Below are 22898 nucleotides of genomic sequence, written 5' to 3'. Positions count from 1 at the left end.
TTCCTAGCAGGACCCCTTTGGTTGTCAAACGCGACATCCTTACAGCACAGCCGTACGTCTAACGATACTCCATGTCCCGTTTTGTTGCCCTTCGTGGCGAGCCATCCTGGGCTTACATTTCAGCAAGATAATGCCCGCCCGCACGTGGCGAGAATTTCTACTGCTCACCTCCGTGCTTTCTAAACCCTACCTTGGCCAACAAGGTCGCCGGATCGCTCCGCCATTGAGAACGTTTGGAGAATTATGGGCAGGGCCTTCTAACCAGCTCGATATTCTGACGTTCTAATGCACCAGTTGGACATGATTTGGCACAATATTTCTTAATAGGACATCCAAAAACTCTGTCAATCAGTGCCAAGTAGAATAACTGTTGCATAAGAGCCAGAGGTGGCCCATTGTGTTATTGACTCGATCAATCTGTGAAGCTTTTTCTCTTGAATAAATCATCTCTGTGCGTGTACGTCACATCTACCGATTTCAGTCCCATTCCGATAATACTTTCGTGGTGTCTTTTTTTCTTTTTTAAAGTGTACGAAGACGTGCTGAAAAGTAATGCCTCTGTATTCTTTATGTGAAAGCTCTTAAAGCTTTTTTTTTTAAATAAAGAAAGCGCTACTGACATTTTATAGCTTCATTCCTCACCTCTACAGAGTTATTCCTCACTCTTCTGACGAAAATATTTCTCCCAACGAGAGACCAGTTTGTTGATACTATCACTGTAGAATGTTTGACTTTCTCGACGGACCCACAACCACACCTCTGCTTGTACCGCTCCATCACTGTCAAAGCAGATTCCCCTAAAACGCTGTTCAAGTTTTGGAAACAGCTGACAGGTGGGGACCAAGTCGGGTCTGTATGGAGGGTGGTTGCGGTGTTCCACGTGTGGACGAACTCTTCGACTTCAAAACTCGATTTCTCACGCAACGCCATAATTACGTTACACACCTCCATGTTACACGCTACAATTCCGACACCTTTAAGAGTTTCCACATAAAACATTCGGAGTAATTACTTTGCAGCACGAAGGAATCGGTCGGAAAAACATTTTGTATTCTAGTGTGATTGTGAGAGGACTATGGCAGACGAATTCGTAAGCATTTTAGGAAGAGGTCGCCCAGTAAGAACCTTGCACTCACGACATTCTCAGGTGCTTATGAAAGCTGTTAACTATTTTGCTAATATAATGTTCTACTATCAGGTTTGAAAACTACAGTCCGTGGATAGTAGGAGTAGAAGGAACTCGTACTATTTCAGTCTCATAAAAATGTGACTAATTTAGAAGAATATTAAGAGTTTTTTACAAGCGGGCTGGGACGCATTTTCTTTATACGTTGTTATGCAGTCGTAATATGTAAATTGTGTAATACTGATTTGTATTTTTTATGCAGGATTAATAAAAAAATCTCTCGTTGAAGCAACTTTCTAGCATGGAAGCTAAACGTTTGAGGCTTGGTTGAAAACTTTTTACTGTGCGCACAGTTTCCGGGCGGTAAAACAGCATTGAGTCACACACTGTACAGGAGACACCATAAATACTTGATAATGATCATACGTTTTAGTCACTTGAATATAAGTCCAGAGAAATACAGAACGTGTGTAAAAAAACTGGTGAAAACTGTCTTACTGACCATCGAGAATTCAAAGCGGAGAAACTATTTCACCTGAAGTATGTATCTTGTCAGAGTGATCTATCATTCACACTTTTAAATGAATCTGTTTGTGATTCAGTTAATGGATGCTTCAAGTAAATGTTTTTAGATAACTCCCTGCGTTGTTCTCGCCCTGAAAATTGTTAAGTTCATGGAATAAATGTTCATTGCGTTTGGTGAAGTAACTATGGAATGCCATGCTCTGATTTTTCTTCCTGGTCCTTCTGTCGTTAACTATTAATCATTTTCAAGATCAGATTACGGTGTGTCACCTGGACCTGTGGAAGGTAAGATGTATTAAATACTTGCTGCTGAATAACGTCTTATTTGTGAAGCTGCGAGGCGCGGCAGTAGATGTTGTGCAATCCCGTGTCAAACTTCAGACGCAAACTTAGAAAATATTCATAAATCTACTACTTTCTTTCTCCATTCTCTATCCAAATTCTCTACCCTCCTCTCTCTGCATCTCCTACAGCCCCCTCTCGCTCCCCCTCTCTCTGGGCATCACCTCCTCCCCTATCTTCTCCTTCCACCTCCATCCATCTCCGGCCCCCTCTGTCTCCCCAACTCCCCCTATCCGTTTCCTACCTCCATTTCTTCTCAGTCCTCTGTTCATCTCCCGTTCCCCATCTCTCTCTCACCCTGAGCCTTCTTCACTGTTATTGCACACTGAGATTCTTGGGCAGTATTCTAATCACAAGACAATAAGTCACAAATACAACTTTCCTGTTTGCTAATAACGTTTCACTATCAATCACCTAAAACTTGCACCGCAGATATTGCGGAAATCGGTAGTGCTATTGAAGTGCGTTTATCGCAAAATGCATTGGTAGTCAGGAGGTCGTTTTATTAGTCAATAAACAGATTCCAATAATAGCACTTCGAAAGTGTATTTTTGTGAAAAATACACTTTTTTACAAGGAACAATGCCTATTGACATTAACAAAGTAAAAATAGGGTAAATTAAAATGTCAGTGGTCTTTGTTGCAGGATTAGAGTGCGAATAGTTTCCGTGACGCCGTGGTTTCAAAAGTTGCCACACCGACACTTTTACAATACTTTAGATAGCACACACTACAGAACAACGCAAGTGCATATATTAGTTACGTGGATTCGACCATCAGCGGTTCCATTCAAAATGACTACTGGCAGCGGCAATATACGCTTTCAACCTGGTATGAACCGACTGCTGCACACGTGCTAGCAAATTTAGCGGAAATGTCCGAGCAGGCTGCAGTATTACGTCGCTGCATATCATCGGGTGCAGATAGTATTCGCTTGTAGACAGCGTCTTTCAGCTTTCCCCACGGAATAAAAGTCTACAGGCGTCAAATCCGGGGAACGGGCGAGCGGGTCAAGGTACAGGCCCCCCTGCGTCCAGTCAAACGATTTGGAAACAATTCGTGGACCCATCCCGCAGTTCTTGGTGCAGTACGTGTTGGACAGCCGTCATGTTGGTACCACAGGGTCCTCTTAGTGTGCAGCATCCTTGCTTGATGGTCTAATTGGAGATTGCGATACTAGTGCGCATTCAATGTTCCGTCTACGAAAAACGAACCTATGAGCTGATGGTTCACTATCCCGCACCACACGTTTACGCAGCACAGACGCTGATGTTCAACGGGGATTGTCAACAGACCAGTAGTGCGTATTTCCGCGGTTTACCTGGCTATGAAGTAAATGTGGCTTCATTACCAGACAAGATACACGAAACTTCTGGAGTATGCTGTCTTAATACCCATGTACAGAAGTTAACACGATTCTCATAATCATTTCCATACAGCTCTTGATCGAGAAAGACTTGATAGAGATGGAACCTATGTGGATGGAGAATTGGTAGGACACTTGCCTGACTCGTACCAATTCGTCGTTTCAAATAGCTCTGAGCACTATGGGACTTAACATCTGAGGTCATCAGTCCACTACAACTTAAAACTACTTAAACCTAACTAATCTAAGGACGTCACACACATCCATGCCCGAAGCAGGATTCGAACCTGCGACCGTAGCGGTCACGCGGTTCCAGACTGAAGCGCCTAGAACCGCACGGCCACAGCGGCTGGCCACTTCGTCGTGCTACTCTGCGGGAGATAACGTATGGATGAACTGCAACAGCAGCGATAACATTAATGTCCCCTCTTCTTTCGTCACTTGTTTGCTTCTGTTACGTTGTCTAGGTGTCACACTACCACTTTCACGTAACTGGTTGAAGAGGTTGATAAATAATTGTCAAGATGATTGACTTCTGTTGGGATATCTTGCCTCACACACCGCACAAAAACGAACTGCATCCTTCTTACGCTCTCCGTACACCATCAGTACTTTTTCTACATTGGTATATCCCATTTTCCACTCACGAGATACTGCTTAAACAGTCACGCAGTAACTGACGACCAAGTCGCAATGCACTCAAGGAACACACAATCAGACGATAAACGAATATAACATCATACCTAGAAACTGCGATGGTTAAATGGCACAAACATGTGTTGGTGAGGAAACTCTGAACTGCACAGTATCTCACAAACGACTCACACTAAACTCTGCTACAAACACTACTGAAATTTAAATTTATCCTACTTTTAGTCTGTCAATATCAATAGCATTTGTTCCGTTTAGAAAAGTATGTCTGCACAAAAAATAAACCTTCTAAGTATTATTACGATCTGCTTATTGGCTGGCAATACGAGCCCCTGACTGCCATTCTGTGAAAAGCGCACGTCAATAACACTTACCGTTTCCCCAATATTTGTGGTGCAAGTTTTCGGTGATATACAGGTATGTGGCGTCTCCTTGGAGCACGCATTCACGCCTGCTGACGGTGAAGGTACCCTTTCTCGAAGCCGTTGTGTAATTGTGGCGAAAAGAGTTTGCGATGGAGTCCGACGTTCTAGAGACCGATCTTGATACAGACGATAGGAGCTCTTCCACTACCGTGAGTTTCGCCATTCAGAAGGTCCGTGTCGGTGTACTCAGCAATGTTGCTTTAACACCCACGGACACATGAATGAGGCTCGAACTCGATCATGGAGTAGGAGAGGCGTCAAATGTCATCAGCCAATCAGACATAAGCACCTCGCACCGTGGCTACTATGTTGCACACCTAACAGGCAAACATGTTTCAAACGGCTGTAGCAGGTAAACGGTACGTTCTCGGACATGGGTTCCAATTCAAAAGATTACCCTCTACGAGTTCTAGATGTTTGTAAGGGAAATTTTGGATTACACTGTATAAGAAAAATTTGTATCCTATATTTCTCCAAATGTTCATTAGAGTATTATGTAAAAATTTAAAGTAAACCGGTTAAGAACTTTTAGACATTTTTGCCCTTTATATTTTAACATATTTACTTATATATAATACATATTTAAATCACCATGAACCATGGACCCCCATGAACCATGGACCTTGCCGTTGGTGGGGAGGCTTGCGTGCCTCAGCGATACAGATAGCCGTACCGTAGGTACAACCACAATGGAGGGGTATCTGTTGAGAGGCCAGACAAACGTGTGGTTCCTGAAGAGGGGCAGCAGCCTTTTCAGTAGTTGCAGGGGCAACAGTCTGGATGATTGACTGATCTGGCCTTGTAACATTAACCAAAACGGCCTTGCTGTGCTGGTACTGCGAACGGCTGAAAGCAAGGGGAAACTACGGCCGTAATTTTTCCCGAGGGCATGCAGCTTTACTGTATGATTAAATGATGATGGCGTCCTCTTGGGTAAAATTTTCTCGGAGGTAAAATAGTGCCCCATTCGGATCTCCGGGCGGGGACTACTCAAGAGGATGTCGTTATCAGGAGAAAGAAAACTTGCGTTCTACGGATCGGAGCGTGGACTGTCAGATCCCTTAATCGGGCAGGTAGGTTAGAAAATTTAAAAAGGGAAATGGATAGGTTAAAGTTAGATATAGTGGGAATTAGTGAAGTTCGGTGGCAGGAGGAACAAGACTTCTGGTCAGGTGACTACAGGGTTATAAACACAGTCAAATAGGGGTAATGCAGGAGTAGGTTTAATAATGAATAGGAAAATAGGAATGCGGGTAAGCTACTACAACCAGCATAGTGAACGCATTATTGTGGCCAAGATAGATACGAAGCCCACACCTACTACAGTAGTACAAGTTTATATGCCAACTAGCTCTGCAGATGACGAAGAAATTGAAGAAATGTATGATGAAATAAAAGAAATTATTCAGATAGTGAAGGGAGACGAAAATTTAATAGTCATGGGTGACTGGAATTCGAGTGCAGGAAAAGGGAGAGAAGGAAATGTAATAGGTGAATATGGATTGGGGCTAAGAAATGAAAGAGGAAGCCGCCTGGTAGAATTTTGCACAGAGCACAACTTAATCATAGCTAACACTTGGTTTAAGAATCATGATAGAAGGTTGTATACATGGAAGAACCCTGGAGATACTAAAAGGTATCAGATTATATAATGGTAAGACAGAGATTTAGGAACCAGGTTTTAAATTGTAAGACATTTCCAGGGGAAGATGTGGACTCTGACCACAATCTATTGGTTATGACCTGTAGATTAAAACTGAAGAAACTGCAAAAAGGTGGGAATTTAAGGAGATGGGACCTGGATAAACTGAAAGAACCAGAGGTTGTACAGAGTTTCAAGGAGAGCATAAGGGAACAATTGACAGGAATGGGGGAAAGAAATACAGTAGAAGAAGAATGGGTAGCTTTGAGGGATGAAGTAGTGAAGGCAGCAGAGGATCAAGTAGGTAAAAAGACGAGGGCTAGTAGAAATCCTTGGGTAACAGAAGAAATATTGAATTTAATTGATGAAAGGAGAAAATATAAAAATGCAGTAAATGAAGCAGGCAAAAAGGAATACAAACGTCTCAAAAATGAGATCGACAGGAAGTGCAGAATGGCTAAGCAGGGATGGCTAGAGGACAAATGTAAGGATGTAGAGGCGTATCTCACTAGGGGTAAGATAGATACTGCCTACAGGAAAATTAAAGAGACCTTTGGAGATAAGAGAACGACTTGTATGAACATCAAGAGCTCAGATGGAAACCCAGTTCTAGCCAAAGAACGGAAAGCAGAAAGGTGGAAGGAGTATATAGAGGGTCTATGTACTTGGGCAATGTACTTGAGGACAATATTATCGAAATGGAAGAGGATGTAGATGAAGATGAAATGAGAGATACGATACTGCGTGAAGAGTTTGACAGAGCACTGAAAGACCTGAGTCGAAACAAGGCCCCCGGAGTAGGCAACATTCCAGTAGAACTACTGACGGCTTTGGGAGAGGCAGTCCTGACAAAACTCTACCATCTGGTGAGCAAGATGGATGAAACAGGCGAAATACCCTCAGACTTCAAGAAGAACGTAATAATTCCAATCCCAAAGAAAGCAGGTGTTGACAGATGTGAAAATTACCGAACTACCAGTTTAATAAGCCACAGCTGCAAAATACTAACACGAATTCTTTACAGACGAATGGAAAAACTAGTAGAAGCCGATCTCGGGGAAGATCAGTTTTGATTCCGTAGAAATACTGGAACACGTGAGGCAATACTGACCTTACGACTTATCTTAGAACAAAGATTAAGGAAAGGCAAACCTACGTTTCTAGCATTTGTAGACATAGAGAAATCTTTTGACAATGTTGACTGGAATACTCTCTTTCAAATTCTAAAGGTGGCAGGGGTAAAATACAGGGAGCGAAAGGCTATTTACAATTTGTACAGAAACCAGATGGCAGTTATAAGAGTCGAGGGGCATGAGAGGGAAGCAGCGGTTGGGAAGGGAGTGAGACAGGGTTGTAGCCTCTCCCCAATGTTATTCAATCTGTATATTGAGCAAGCAGTAAAGGAAACAAAAGAAAAATTTGGAGTAGGTATTAAAATCCATGGAGAAGAAATAAAAACGTTGAGGTTCGCTGATGACATTGTAATTCTGTCAGAGACAGCAAAGGACTTGGAAGGGTAGTTGAACGGAATGCACAGTGTCTTGAAAGGAGGGTATAAGATGAACATCAACAAAAGCAAAACGAGGATAATGGAATGTAGTCGAATTAAGTCGGGTGATGCTGAGGGTATTAGATTAGGAAATGAGACACTTAAAGTAGTAAAGGAGTTTTGCTATTTGGGGAGCAAAATAACTGATGATGGTCGAAGTAGAGAGGATATAAAATGTAGACTGGCAATGGCAAGGAAAGCGTTTCTGAAGAAGAGAAATTTGTTAACATCGAGTGTAGATTTAAGTGTCAGGAAGTCATTTCTGAAAGTATTTGTATGGAGTGTAGCCATGTATGGAAGTGAAACATGGACGGTAAATAGTTTGGACAAGAAGAGAATAGAAGCTTTTGAAATGTGGTGCTACAGAAGAATGCTCAAGATTAGATGGGTAGATCACATAACTAATGAGGAAGTATTGAATAGGATTGGGGAGAAGAGAAGTTTGTGGCACAACTTGACCAGAAGAAGGGATCGGTTGGTAGGACATGTTCTGAGGCATCAAGGGATCACCAGTTTAGTATTGGAAGGCAGCGTGGAGGGTAAAAATCTTAGGGGGAGACCAAGAGATGAATACACTAAGCAGATTCAGAAGGATGTAGGTTGCTGTAGGTACTGGGAGAAGAAGAAGCTTGCACAGGATAGAGTAGCATGGAGAGCTGCATCAAACCAGTCTCAGGACTGAAGACCACAACAACAACAATATTTAAATCGGTATATAAAAAACTCAGATATTTTTGAATGTAACGTTCTGTCATAACTTTGAAGCAACAATCGAAGACCTTCCAGGTATATATACACAAAGTGAATACACTTATCAGCCAGACCATTACGACCATGTATAATAGCTGGTATATCCATCTTTGACACGGATAAAAATGGCGATGCGTCGTAGCGTGGAAGCAATGACGCGTTGGTAGGTCTCTGGAAGGAGTTGGCACCACATCTGCGCGCGCGCGCGCGCGCGCGCGCGCGCGCACACACACACACACACACACACACACACACACACACACACACACACACACACACACACACACACGTCACCTAATTCCCGTAAATTCCGGGGAGGGGAGCGACGAGCTCTGACGTCACGTTCAATCACATCGCAGACGTGTTCGACCGGGTTCAGATCTGGCGAGTTGGGGGGACCAGCAAAAAATGGTTCAAATGGCTCTAAGCACTATGGGACTTAACATCTGAGAACATCAGTCCCCTAGACTTAGAACTACTTAAACCTAACCAACCTAAGCACAGCACGCACTTACATGCCCGAGGCAGCATTCGAACGTCCGACCGTAGCAGCAGCTCGGTTCCGGACTGAAGCGCCTAGAACTGCTCGGAGACAGCGGCCGGCAACCAGCACATCAACTGGAACTCGCCATTGTATTCCTCGAACCACTCCGTCACACTCCTGGCCTTGTGACATGGCGCGTAACCTTGTTGAAAACTGCCGCTGCCATAGGGAAACATGATTGTCATGAAGAGGAGTATGTGGTGTGCAGCCAGTGTGCGATACGCCTTGGCCGCCATGGTGCTCTGCACAAGCTCCGCTGGACCCACGGATGCCCACGTGAAAGTTCCCCACAGCATAATGGAGCCGCCGCGAGCTTGTTTCCGTCTCGCAGTAGAGGTGCAAAGCAGCTCTTCCCCTGGAAGAAGACGGATTCGCCCCCCCCCCCCCCCCCCGCCCAATTGTCATGATGATTCATCAGACCATGCAACACTCGGCCACTGTGCCAGCGTCCAGTGCCAATGGTCATGTACCCATTTGTCATGGTGTTAACATTGGCACATGCATGGGTCATGGGTCGTCGGTTGTGGAAGCCCATCACTAGGAGTGTTCGGTGCACTGTGTGTTCACACACACTTGTACTCTGCCCAGCATTTAAGTCTGGTGTTAGTTCCGCCATAGTTCATCACCCGTCCTGTTTTGTCAGTCTGGCCAGCCTACAACGTCCGACATCTGTAATGAGGTGTGGTCTCCCAACACCACCACGTCTGCGTGTGGTCTTGGTCGAGCAGTTTCCGAAATGTTGGTGCCAACCCTCCGGACCGTCACAATCTGTCCTTGGTCAAACTGAAATAGATTGCGCGCCTTCCCCATTCTACACTCAGCCACGACGGTCACTGATACTACGTGAACCGTGTGAGTACCTGACTAGCACTTGCTCCTGGCCAGGTGACGCTGCTATCGCTTGGAAGTGCTTGTATCGATAAGTGTAGGTTAGTGGTCATAATGTTCTGGATGATCAGTGCATGTTGTTAGCAAAACTCTCATATTGAAAATCGCTCCTAGTGTGAGCTTTCGCACCCAAGCCCACAACACGGGGAACCACAAGTATGCACGCGTTTGTGCAGCCAGCCAGTTTGCAGAGCCCTGTGATAGGACCACAGCATGACACGGCCGCCGCTTCACCGGCTCGCAGGGTGGCGCACGCCACAGCTATGCCGTGACCCGCTGTGCTGGCACGCGTGCCGGGCGACCGTCGCGCTCTATGCTGCTGCTTGGAGAAAACACTTGCTGATGCTACCACTGTCCTGTCTATATCAGTCCTCACCTGCACCATTTCCCTCACCTATCCTGACGAATGGAAGCCTGGCATATGCCAGGTCGCTGCGTCCCTGCTTTCAGAACATAGGGCCTATTCCTTAAAGGCAGCTTTGTTATCTTAAGGTGGAGCTAAGAAATTAAACTGAGTCATTTCCAAACCTGAATCTTAGTGGGAGTCTACATTAAGGCAACATATGATTGAACCACCTGAAATAAGATCTGGAGAATAATAATTATTATAATTTCGTGTGGCTCAGTCGCCTGGTGAAAGTCTTCCAGTTGGACCCCACTTTCGCGACATCAGTGTCCCTAACCTATCCCAGTTATCCAACCAGGTAAAGGAGACCTACAGTTTAACATGGAATCAGAACAGCATGTTGTTTCTGGCCAATCTCGACATCACTGATAGACGAAAAATCCATTATCTGACAGTGATTCGATCCCGTAACTTTACAGTTTCCAGGCACGCGCTTTACTGTTACAATAAGGGGCTCGACAGATCTGAAGATCTGGGGTGATTACGTGCGTCCAGGCATGAACAAGAACTTTAGATTACTTGTATGGATCGTAACTAGTCGTGTGAGATATTCCATGAAACGAAGCAGATGCTAAGCATGTTGTTGTTTGGGTCTTCAGTTCAAAGACTGGTTTGATGCAGCTCTCTATGCTACTCTATCCTGTGCAAGCCTCTTCATCTCCGAGTAACTACTTCAATGTGCATCCATCTGAATCTCCTTAGTATATTCATCTCTTGGTTTCCCTCTGCGATGTTTACCCCCCACACTTCCCTCCACTACTAAATTGGTGAGCCCTTTATACCTCATAACGTGTCCTACCGACCGATCCCTTCTTCTAGTCAAGTTGTGCCACAAATGTCTCTTCTCCCCAATTCCATTCAGTACCTCCCCATTAGCTGAAGCATAAGCTAAGTGTAATGGTATTCAAGCCCGCCCGGTTAGCCGTGCGGTCCAACGCACGGCTTTCCGGATTGGGAAGGAGCGCCTTGTCCCCGGCACGAATACGCTCGGCGGACTTGTGTTGAGGTCCGGTGTGCTAGCCAGTCTGTGGATGGTTTTAAAGCTGTTTTCTGTCTGCCTCGGCAAATGAGGGCTGGTTCCCCTTATTCCGCCTCAGCTACACTATGTCGGAGATTGCTGCGCAAACAAGTCCTCCATGTACGCGTACTCTACCACGCAAGCATTGGGGTTACACTCGTCTGGTGTGAGACGTTCCCTAGGGGGTCCACCGGGGGCCAAACCGCACAATAATCCTGAAATAGTGGTTCGACGTGGGGCGGTGGAAGGGTGAAGCGGACTGCGTAGTCGTCGTGGGGTTGTGGACCACTGCGGCTGCTCGGCTACTACGGGGACGGAGCCTCTCCGTCGTCTCTAGGCCCCCGGTAAACATACAATACAATACAGTACAATGGTATCCGATCTACTACAAGACTCGAAGATCCTTTCTGCTGTGAAAACCGCTGTTTGTTGCTTCAGTGGCGTCAATACTTCATGTTCAACAAAGCGTTAGGAGAAAATAAATTTTGTAGATAGTATAACGAGCGATCAAAAAGTTTCCGTTCGAAGACCGTACAGCCCAGAGCCGGTATGCCAGTCAGGCACAATCGCCGCGAGCATTGAGGCGATCACCCCATTGACGCATCAGACTGAAGATACCCGTTTGGTAAAACACCATGTCCTACTGCATGAAGGAGTCCGCAACTGCCTGCTGCACATCCTTGTTCATAGGAACAGTCCATCCTTCAAAGACTTTTTAAGGGACCGCAGGCATGATAGTCACATGGGGAGAAATCCGTACTATAGGACGTCCGCCCCCAGTAGCTGAGTGGTCTGCGTGACAGAATGTCAATCGTAAGGGCCTGGGTTCGATTCGTGGCTGGTTCGGAAATTTTCTCCACTCAGGGACAGGGTGTTGTGTTGTCCTAATCATCATCATTTCATCCCCATCGACGCGCAAGTCGCCGAAGTGGCGTCAAATCGAAAGACTTGCACCCGGCGAACGGTCTAGCCGAAGGGAGGCCCAAGTCACACATCACATCAGTACTATAGGGTGTGTGCTCGATAACCTCCCACTTCTGCGTTACAACATTTGCGGCATAGGGAAATATGTTATCATGAAGTAGCAGCACCTTCTGTCACAGTTTTCCTGAACGGTTGTTTTGGCAGAGATGCTGTCCCATACACGTTCTTGATTCTCTGATGGATGTCTACCAGAGAATGCCGTTGGGCAGCCAAGAAAAGAAAAACAGCACACTCCTTCTGTTTCGAAGCACTTGATAATAACGTATCCATAGGTCACCTTTCCGCATTTACCATACGAACATAAAAAAGACACGAAGTCCACCCTGATCCCTTGCCTATATGTCGGTGCTTACATACCCGCATCAGATTCGCGTGCTACTTTGCTTATAAGCCGCAGTAACGCCCTCAGACGGAAGCTTTTTGGTCGCTCCTTATACCAGTGCTCATTCCTCATCCTAAGCTACAAGTAACTATCAGTCAAAAATCTTCTGTGATTGAGGCCGCAATGTCAACTATAAAATTCAGATGCTTCGGAGACTATTGCAAGCCGCCTTGCGCAGGGTGTACTGCTAACTACTGAATGAGCAGTAATTCGGTTACTTATATACTATGGAGGAGCGCCGTCATTGGATATGAGGGTGAGGAGGAAGGGTATTAGGTGTTCTTTTATTGGTCTCTGCATTGCGTGTTGTCATTGGCAGAAGACGTTTTCCGTTGGGGTTTCCTTTATTATTTGCCGTTGGTGGAAATCGGCGAATACGAAACTGAGAGGCGATTGCAGCTTAGCGCTGTTTACTAACTGCCTAGAATCGACTAGGGCACTCCAGCACTCTGTGTACCCTCCGCCGCTGTGGCCTACCGCGCGCCTATTGCTTTGCGAGAGCTGTCCTTCCGCAAAGCTGTCACTGCTGGCAACCAAGACGCTGTGAGTCGGTACCCATCTTCTCTATTCATGTTGTCGAGTCTATTGGCTATGTCTATAGCGTCTCTAACCTTCCTCCTCAAACTAAACGGCTGTTTCTTCAGCACGCGTGCCTCTCAAAATCCGATCTTCATCCTGCGCTGTTCCTGTTGTTCTGCCACCGCTGATTTGTTGTATTGTTTGAGACGGATGTATCTCTTGTGTTCAGATAACCTTTTGCTTACCGGATGCTCAGTCTCACCTACATACACCAGTCCACATTCACGCCCAATTTCGTAAACTCCGGCGGAATTAAACTTGTCAATTGTATCTTTCGTCGAGCCCAGAAGGTCTTATTTTGTTGTAGCTGTGAAAAATCGGCTTAATACCTGCCCGGCGGAGAATTTTGTCCAGACGTTCAGTAACCCCTTATACATATGGTAGCAGGACTGTATTCCGTGCTTCGTTCTGCATTTCCATATTGCCCTCCTCCTTTGGCGCCAAAGTTTCATGTATCATCCTCATGTCGTAGCCATTAGCTCCAAAAATGGACCTGAGGTTCTGTAGTTCAGCTTTGAGATTGTGTTCATCGCTGATCTTATAGGCTTAGGTAAAATTTGCAGGGCCGATTTCTTTTGCGTAGAACGGTGGTGGGAGGATGCATGCAGGTAGCTGTCCATGTTTGTGGGCTTTCTATAAACTGTCTCCAACTTCCCGTCAGGCTTACGGTAAACTTCCACGTCTAGTGCTCATTCAGCAGTTGACAGTACAACCTGAGGAAGGCGTCTTGCAGTAGTCGCCGAAACGTCGGAATTTTATAGTAGACAATGTGGCCTCAAACCCAAAAGAATTTTGCAGACTGTGACAATGGCCGCGTAAGCTTACGTTTACACATACAAGTAACTATATTTTCTTGTTCCTTTGGGTCAGTGATTATGGATGATCAACGTCACACCTCACCAGTTCGGCGTGATGTAACAAAATCCAGTACGTTATACGGCGATTGTTCAATAGAAACTAAAGTAACATCGTGCATGCTGCAAGCAACCATAAAGTCGCATATAACGTTCTCAGTGTGAATAAAGGATTTATTGGATAGGAATAGCAGCACTACAAGTTTATTCACTGAACTTGGTGTTAGGTACTTAGTGAACTATAGTTGTTGGGTCGTCGTAAAGTAAGATGGCAAGACTTGGACAAAAGGTGCACTTGCGATCAAAGCGGCATCACCACTTAAATGCTTCTAAATGCAAAACAGTGCCTATGAAAAACAGAGAGAACTCAATAGTATCTGATTAAAATATTAGTAGTGACTTCTAAAGCTGATCACATTGTATAAAGACACTGTAAGTTAAACAAAGACGCACAACGAAAGAATTATCCAAATAGGACGGAAACCGGTAGGTGTGATTTACATGTACAGACGAACAAATGATAATAATTTCAGAAAAACTGGATAATTATTGCGAGAGAAAGAGCTTCACAAATTATGCAAGTCAGTAACGCGTTGGTCCTCATTCAAGCAGTTGTTCGACTTGGCACTGATTGATAGAGTTGTTGAATGTTCTCTTAAGAAATTCTGTGCCAAATTATGCCAAACTGGCTCATTACATACTCAGAATCCCAAGTTGGTCAGAAGGCCCGCTCCTAATGATCAGAACGTTCACAATTTTGGGGGGGGGGGGGGGGGAGAATCGGCAGCCTTGCTGCCCCAGGTAGTTTTTGGCAAGCACAAAGACAAGCAGTAAAAAATCTCGGCGTTAGCGAGAGGACATTGTCTCGATGATATGTAAGCCCCAAATGGCTCAACACGAAGAGCAACAAAGCGGGACGTAGACTGTCGTCGACGTACCGCTGTACTGAAAGGGTGCCGCGCATGACAACCAATCTGGCGCTGTTACGAAAGTAAATGACACCCAGAGAGTCACTACTGGTTGTCGAGCAGTATGACGACCGACGGTTAGGCTGGCACCTCACCGTCCTCCGAGCGAGTCTCCAGACACGTTTTCGGCCTGAAATCTCAATGACTGGAGCAGAATTGTCTTCAGCGATGAGTCCCGCTTCGAACTGAGCCCCAATGACCAGCGATGACGCCCGAGACAGCTATTACTAGACGTGCAGCTTTTCTTCGCGTAGTATCAGACGATTTGTGTGGTAACTGCTAACAGCTATGCATCTGTTGTTACATATGAAAATCTGGGGCAGAAGGAACTAGAGCCCGTGTTTCCTGCTTACCGAGAACGGCCGCCGCAACCACCAGGCTGTCTGGATGCACCTCCAGGCCTGACCTCCACTGTCGCCGGTGTTTCCTGATGCGAATTCCGAACATTGAGATCCCAAGGTGTGGGGCAACAGTCGAGAGAGAACTGACCATACCGCTACGAGAGTACAGGGTATTAAAGGAAAGTGTAATAAGCATCAAAACAAGGAAAAAGTCCAGTAAACTTGGGTCCGGAAGCGCACACTTTATGAGAGCTGTACACTTGTCCACAGTGACTGAAGGCATTTGGTTGTGAACATGCCTTCCTCCGGACAGACAAGGTAAACATTGGCGAAACAAATAGTGTATGGCCGCAGTCGTTACCTCTGTGATCCGCCAACGGGGATTCACTACTGCACATGTCTCTCTGTACCGCCTAACTCTAGTGTACACATTGATCTGAGCACTAGCTAGTCTACAGGCAGTTGTGTTGAAACTTCCTGGCAGATAGTGTGCCAGACCGAGACTCGAACTCGGGACCTTTGCCTTTCGCGGGTAAGTGCTCTAAAGCTGTGAGGACGGGGCGCGAGTCGTACTTGGGTAGCTCAGTTGGTAGAGCACTTGCCCGCGAAAGGCAAAGGTCCCGAGTTCGAGTCTCGGTCGGGCACGCAGTTTTAATCTGCCAGGAAATTTCATATCAGCGCACACTCTGCTGCAGAGTAAAAATCTCATCCAGGCAGTTGTTTGCGTTGTATTGTAGGTACTATAAATGTACATGTTATTGTGCAATTAAATATTTGCAGTGCAATATTATGCAATGCAGTGTGTATCTACTTACAAAAATGGCTTAAATGTTGTGTTTACTGACATTGTGATGTCTGTACTGTCCTGTACACGTGTCGTTCAGTACATTTTCTTGTCTCAGCCACTTGTTAACAATGGAAGCGTGCCACACAAGTGATATGGCGGATATGATATTGTGCTACGGGTTGGCAAATAGTAGTTGCCTACGACCCCGTGCCCTCTATGCAGAAAAGTATCCACCCCGCAGAGTACCGTTCGATTAGCTGTCTGGCCGACTTTTCCAGCGTCTTAAGGATACGGGTACTCCAGCAACCCACAAGGTGTACAGTGAACCGCCTCGGTCAGTCCATACACCTCAGATGGAGGAGCGTGTACTACATTTAGTGGATGAAAGATCTGGCATGAGTGTGCAGCGATTGGCAGCAGCAGAAGACGTGAGTCATCCTCTTCTCTGGGCAGTACCACCATCAACAGCTGCTGCATACGTACCAACTTTAGCACGTCGAGGCACTAAGGCCAGAAGATCACCGTAGCAGACGGCAGTTCTGTCAGTCGCTCTAGGAGAAGTGTGCTGCAGAGTTTCGTCGAAGATTTTATCTCCCAACCAGGCGGGGTTCACGGGATATGGCGTTGTGAATTTACATAACCAGCATGTGTGGCCGATGTCAACCCCTATTCAGTTGCAGACAGATGGTATCATCATCGTTTCTCCATGAACAAATGGGCAGACGTTCTTGGTAATAAAGTACTTGGGCAATACAACCTTCCAAAAGAATTAAATGGGACTTGCCACGTGAGCAGAGACTACAGATGTGGCTTACACACGATGGCACACCTACGCGGTGTGCGTGAACGTATGAATGGAGTGGTTGGGGTGGCTCCGCACCTTTCGCTTTCCATTCCGAGACCTCAGTCCCCCAGATTTTTGCTTACGGAGACACTTAAACCCATTTGTCTACACCACCCCAGCCAATGATTTCCAAGTGCTATAGAATCGCGTCTTCAATGCTTGCCAGCACTTGCAACAACTGTATGTATCTCAAATTGTGCACGATTCCTTACTCCGGAGCGCAGAGGCATGCCTCGGCATGGATGGACGTCACTTTGAGCACGTCCTTTAACAAACGTCATTGAGGAACGTCAGCTTTAACCTCACCTATGAACAAGAGTAAAGATCGCAGAAAGAATGTGTTTCTGAACCCACGTGTAAAGGTCTATTTTCATGAAACTTCCTTTCAGATTAAAAGTGTGTTCCGGCCTGAGACTCGAACTAGGGACCTTTGCCTTTCGTAGGCAAGTGCTCTACCACCTGAGCTACCCAAACACAACTTGGTACGCGTCTTGCGTCTTCACAGCTTTAATTCCGCCAGTATCTCGTCTCCTACCTCCCAGACTTCACAGTCGCTCTCCTGCAGACCTCGCAGAACTAGCACTCCTGAAAGAAAGGAAGGTAGTTGACGTAGTACTGGCCGAATTAAAGCTGTGAGGATGGGTGTCGTGAGTCGTGCTTGGGTAGCTCAGACGGTAGAGCACTTGCCACGAAAGGCAAAGGTACCGACTTCGAGTCTCTTTCCGGCATACAGTTTTAATCTACCAGGAAGTTTCATATCAGCGCACACTCCGCTGCAAAACCGAAATTTCATTCTGGTATATTTTCCTGTTGATGGGTACTACCGTCTCTCACAAGACTGGGCAAGAACAAGCGTACAGATCTCAGAAAATATGCGTTTCCGGACCCACGTTTATTGGTATTTTTTGTTTTGGTGTTTACTACCACTATCAAAATATTAGACAGTTTTTTACAGCCTGTATATACTGCTCTGCAAAATTTAAGGACGAGATAGATAAAGTAACATATTAACTACTTGTTCGGTGTAAATATAAATGCGGAAGCATGTTGCTGGAGGTCTCCCAGTGTGCACCGAACGTTGGACGTCACACGTCGTGCGGTCGGATTGACTAGAGCACCAAAAGGGGCTGGCCTTGCAACACGTGGAAGTTGTAGGAACGGGAAAAGACAGTGTGTGTGTGTCAATCAGCGAGGAGCTAACGGGGAGCTGAAAGAATAACGAGTGTGACAAGTGTAGCCCAGGAATCTGGTGTCGCTGACAGGGTTGTTTCACATGTATGGGAAGCGTTCAAAACTTCAGGAACTGCTGCCCGAAGGAGAGGAAATTGCTGCGGGGCGGGTCGTACTCTCACTGTCCTTTACACGATCAGTCCACCTGCCTGGTTGGCTTCACGTTGTCTGCCACTTCATTCTGCGGTGATAGATTCTGATTTAGCCGACAAAAGCAGCCTTGACGAAAAATCGTCTAAATAACTACCACGCAAAGGCCACTCAACTCCAGTCCATGGGAGTAGCTGAGAGTTAGTTAAACTATCTAGTGTTTGTGATTCTTGCACGACTCGTTTGAAAAAAAGTCTAAAATTTACTGTTAGTTTGTTTGTCTTTAAAGTAAAGAAAATGACTAAGTCCGTATTTAATATCACGAAACTAATTACGCAATGTTACTGATTCTCTGTAAGAAGTTCATAACCAAAAGCAGCCAGAAGATATATAATCCAAGTCGATATTTTAAACGTCCTAAACAGTCACTGAGTCACGACTACTTGTGAGTTAACATAGTCAGTCGTTCTGAAGTCTTCTAGTACAGAAGTGTTAACCCTATAATGTCTCGTAATTTGCACGAAACATGCCACGAGTAGTTTATGTACGACTTGAAATGTTCGCCCGCGAATTCTCCTAAAATAAATCACTCATAAATCTCAAACTTTCCCAAAATACTCAACACTGTAGTCGCTTTTCATCAATTACACGAGAAATGATCAAACGAGCGGATTTCTTCATTTTGGTACAAATTTGATCAGCGCGATTTAACATCGGTGTTTTCCAGAAGCCGGCTCCCGAGCGACTATCTCGACTCATAGGTCTGAGACACAAAACCCTACTCAAACGAGCCGGAAATGCTGAATTCCTATTGGCTGATGTTAAGCAATCAGATCATCTCGGGCACTTCTAGACTCGCGGCATTTCTAATGTCATCCAATCACATTACCATACGTAATTTACACTAGAAATTTCGTAATTCCGAAACTAAATAAAATTTAATGAAAACGAAATGATTCCTTTTCACAAAATAAGTTACTAATAAATTTAATACTCAACGCCCCTTCTGGCTGCCCTTTACAAAATCAAGCTCACTCAGACATGCGTCACAAATTCAGCTATTACACAACGTTGTCACACTTCCATTAGTTTTCATAAAATATCACATTCTCAGTTTACGTAAGTTCTCCATTCACTCTGTCTCTCCAAAACACTCACGCAACGAAAACATAATGAATAATAAATTCCCAATGTATTGTTGATTACGTCAGAAATCTATGGCAATGCAACTAAAGAAAATTTCAGGAAATTAGATTGTGAACCCATCCTCTTGGTTTTAGTTTCAATTGATACTTTTGTTGGCCGGCCACTGCGGCCGAGCGGTTCTACGCGCTTCAGTCTGGAACCGCGCGACCGCTACGGTCGCAGGTTCGAATCCTGCCTCGGGCATGGATGTGTGTGATGTCCTTAGGTTAGTTAGGTTTAAGTAGTTCTAAGTTCTAGGGGACTAATGACCTCAGATGTTAAGTCCAATAGTGCTCAGAGCCATTTGAACCATTTAAACTTTCTGTCGATCTCATTTTTGAGACGTTTGTATTCCTTTTTGTCTGCTTCATTTACTGCATTTTTATATTTTCTCCCTTCATCAATTAAATTCAATGTATCTTCTGTTACCCGAGGATTTCTACTAGCCCTCGTCTTTTTACGTACTTGATCCTCTTCTGCCTTCACTATTTCATCCCTCAAAGCTAACCATTCTTCTTCCTCTGTATTTCTTACCCCCATTCCTGTCAATCGTTCCAAAATGCTCTCTCTGAAACTCTACAAGCTATGTTTCTTTAAGTTTATCAAGGTTCCATCTCCTCAAATTCCCACCTTTTTGCAATCAGTCCACATCTGCCCCTGGAAATGTCTTACAATTTAAAACCTGGTTCCTAAATCTCTGTCTATTATATAATCTATCTTAAACCTTGCAGTATCTCGAGGCCTCTTCCATGCATACAACCTTCTTTCATGATTCTTGAACCAAGTGTTAGCTATGATTAAGTTATGTTCTGTGCAAAATTCTACCAGGCGGCTTCCTCTTTCATTTCTTACCCCGTTCCATATTCAGCTACTACGTTTCCTTCTCTTCCTTATTATGCATTTTAGGTAAAAATTAATATCTCCGGAAATATGCAAGTTATTGATTTGAAACTTTGTCAGTATGGTTGTGTTATCCATAGAATTTCGTATACAAAGTATGAAAGAGCCCGATTAATATTTAACAGTACTTCTTCAGATTCATACAGAGTCTATGTAACATACTGCACGCAGTAAGTACAAGACTCGCCCGGCCCAGTAGCCTGCGTCAGCTGTGCCAGCGTGGGAATCAAAACCTCCTCTCTTCCGTGCTCCACGGCAAGCTTCATTTTCAACGCAAGACGGCAACTCCGTAAAAATTTGGTACGTTACAGGGCGGTCGACCAGAGTCAACTACAGCGGGAGAGGACCGCCGCTACACTGTGTAACAGTCAAGGAGGGGCCTGGGGCAAACAGCGGGTGGAACAGTAGTCGCATTTAGTATGACTGCAAGGCACGCAGTTTCACGCTCCACAATGATACGGGGACTACGCGAGAGCGGTATTTTTGCCCAGCACCCGCACCTTGGAGGCGCCGTTTGCGATGGTGCCAACTAGCAGTCGGGTCACGTGCTGTTCTCAGATGAGAGCAGATTCAGTGTGAGTAGTGAGTCTCATATGGTGAGAGGCTGAGCGCAACAACGTTGTCGAAGTCGATCGTTTTGTTGGTCCAGGTGCTAATGATGTGGGGCAGGATGGGCGTACTGACATCTAAAGTTTGAACACGGTATACTCACTGGTCAGCGTTCATGTGATACTGTACTCCTTCTACTCCTTCCTCATGTACGTCTTTTCAGAGCTGCATTCGGGTCTTACTTTTTTTGTGGATTACAATGCGTGACTGCGTCGCACAGTGCGGGTGGAGCAGTTCTTGGAACGAGAGTGTATCAGTCGAACCGACTGGCCTGCCTGTTCCCCCGCCTTAAATCCCAACGAACACGTTTGAGATGCGGTGGGCAGATGGATCGCAGCCCGTCTGCGTGCACCAGCGATCGTCCAGCAGTTGTCACCCACACTATTGAAGGAATGGAACGTCATACCTCAGGAACTCGTTACCAGCCATTTGGTCAGCATGTGACTACGTTGCGCAACATGCATTGCTGTGCGTGGTGGTCATCAAACACGCACTATTAACAACCATGTCCCGCCACAAATCGCGCTTACTTCGTGTACCTACTATCTTTTTATAAAAATATCAGGACAGGACAGATAGAATAAATTGTGGAAAGGGACAAAAACAAAGGGTTGTCAGCTACACTGGAACATACTTCATTATTTGATCAAATATTACAAGAGCCCCCAAAAAAATTTTAAACACACAGTTTTAGTCTTTGGGACTTAATTACCGGCTGAAAGCAACTTTAATTTAAAAACGACTGAAGGCCAATAACTTAAAACGCAAGCATAATCAGAAATTTAAAAAGATAAGCTTTATCTTAAAACAGTCCTTTAGTTAGGTTGAAGTATACAAGTTAAATTCAAATCGGCTGAAGGCCGAACACTTAAAACTCAAAACAAAATTTAAAATGCCAAAGGGCTTACGTGAAACAGTACTTTAAACTAGGCTGAAGGCCTTAAGAGTAAAACAATTCTAATTTAAAACACAAAACCGGCTAGAAGCCATACAAGTACCAACAAGAACAAATTTTAAGAAATGAGGCAGTAACCCAAGTGCGCCAAGATGTTCGAGGTTCGGCCTGTAATTCAAACATTAAAGCTCACTTAGGTGAGACAGGCACTCGGGCGAACCATTCACGATCCGACGACAACCCAACCGACCGACAGTCAGCGGACCCACCGACAAGGTTACTTCCACTTCACCCGAGCAGTGCACAGTAGGGAGTTCAACGGAACAACGTAGAAGATATTGGCGCCCACAACAAATCATACACGGAGCTGTCAAACTACACACCGTGCTGGACAGCAACAACACGATGAGGAAACTACACTGCCTGAAATTTACGCCAACGCCCAGGGCAGATAACCGGAATGTTAACGGCCACAAGGCAGAAAATTCCGGTGGTGCACTTCAATTCAAATAACCAAATACAGTGAAACTCCACCGGAGGGTGGCTAGAATTTTCCAACTTGAAAATCACGTTGTTGCTCGCGGGAATATCCCAACAGCCGACAACGAACTCCAAACGACACAATGTGAACAGTCTTGACTTGCTGGTAGGTTAAATCAAAACTCAACTTCCGTGTCCAGGGTCGGTGAAAGACGGACCTCGTAGCAATGGGAACTGCGCCACACTCTCCGACACCACATAGAGACGGCAAGCGGGCCCCGGCCAAACTAAGGCCCGCCGAGAATTCCTCGCTGCTCCACGCCTACCGACCAACTCCTCTGGGCCAGTACGCCGACAACATTTAAAATAACCTGTCAGTCAAAATCACACCAACTACACACAGTTTCACGAACACTTGCACGAGGAACTAGATAATGCTGACGGCAGTGACTGTACAATAACAGGGACGAGTCGGCACACACAGCCAACCCATAAGCGATCGCCGGCCAAATACACGTCGCCCGGCAAGACGACCGAC

The 22898-nt window shown here is 45.4% G+C and overlaps 1 protein-coding gene across 1 annotated transcript in view; it reads right to left on the bottom strand.

Annotated features, from left to right (window-relative positions):
* LOC126176339 (uncharacterized) overlaps positions 1–22898 on the bottom strand; it is a 337183-nt gene that overhangs the window by 246790 nt on the left and 67495 nt on the right. The gene's annotated exons all lie outside the window — the stretch shown is intronic.

This window comes from Schistocerca cancellata, chromosome 3 (assembly GCF_023864275.1).
Source record: "Schistocerca cancellata isolate TAMUIC-IGC-003103 chromosome 3, iqSchCanc2.1, whole genome shotgun sequence".
In the NCBI taxonomy this organism is placed as follows: domain Eukaryota; kingdom Metazoa; phylum Arthropoda; class Insecta; order Orthoptera; family Acrididae; genus Schistocerca; species Schistocerca cancellata.
Note: the sequence above shows the minus strand (reverse complement) of the source record. Positions and strands in the feature narration are given on the sequence as shown.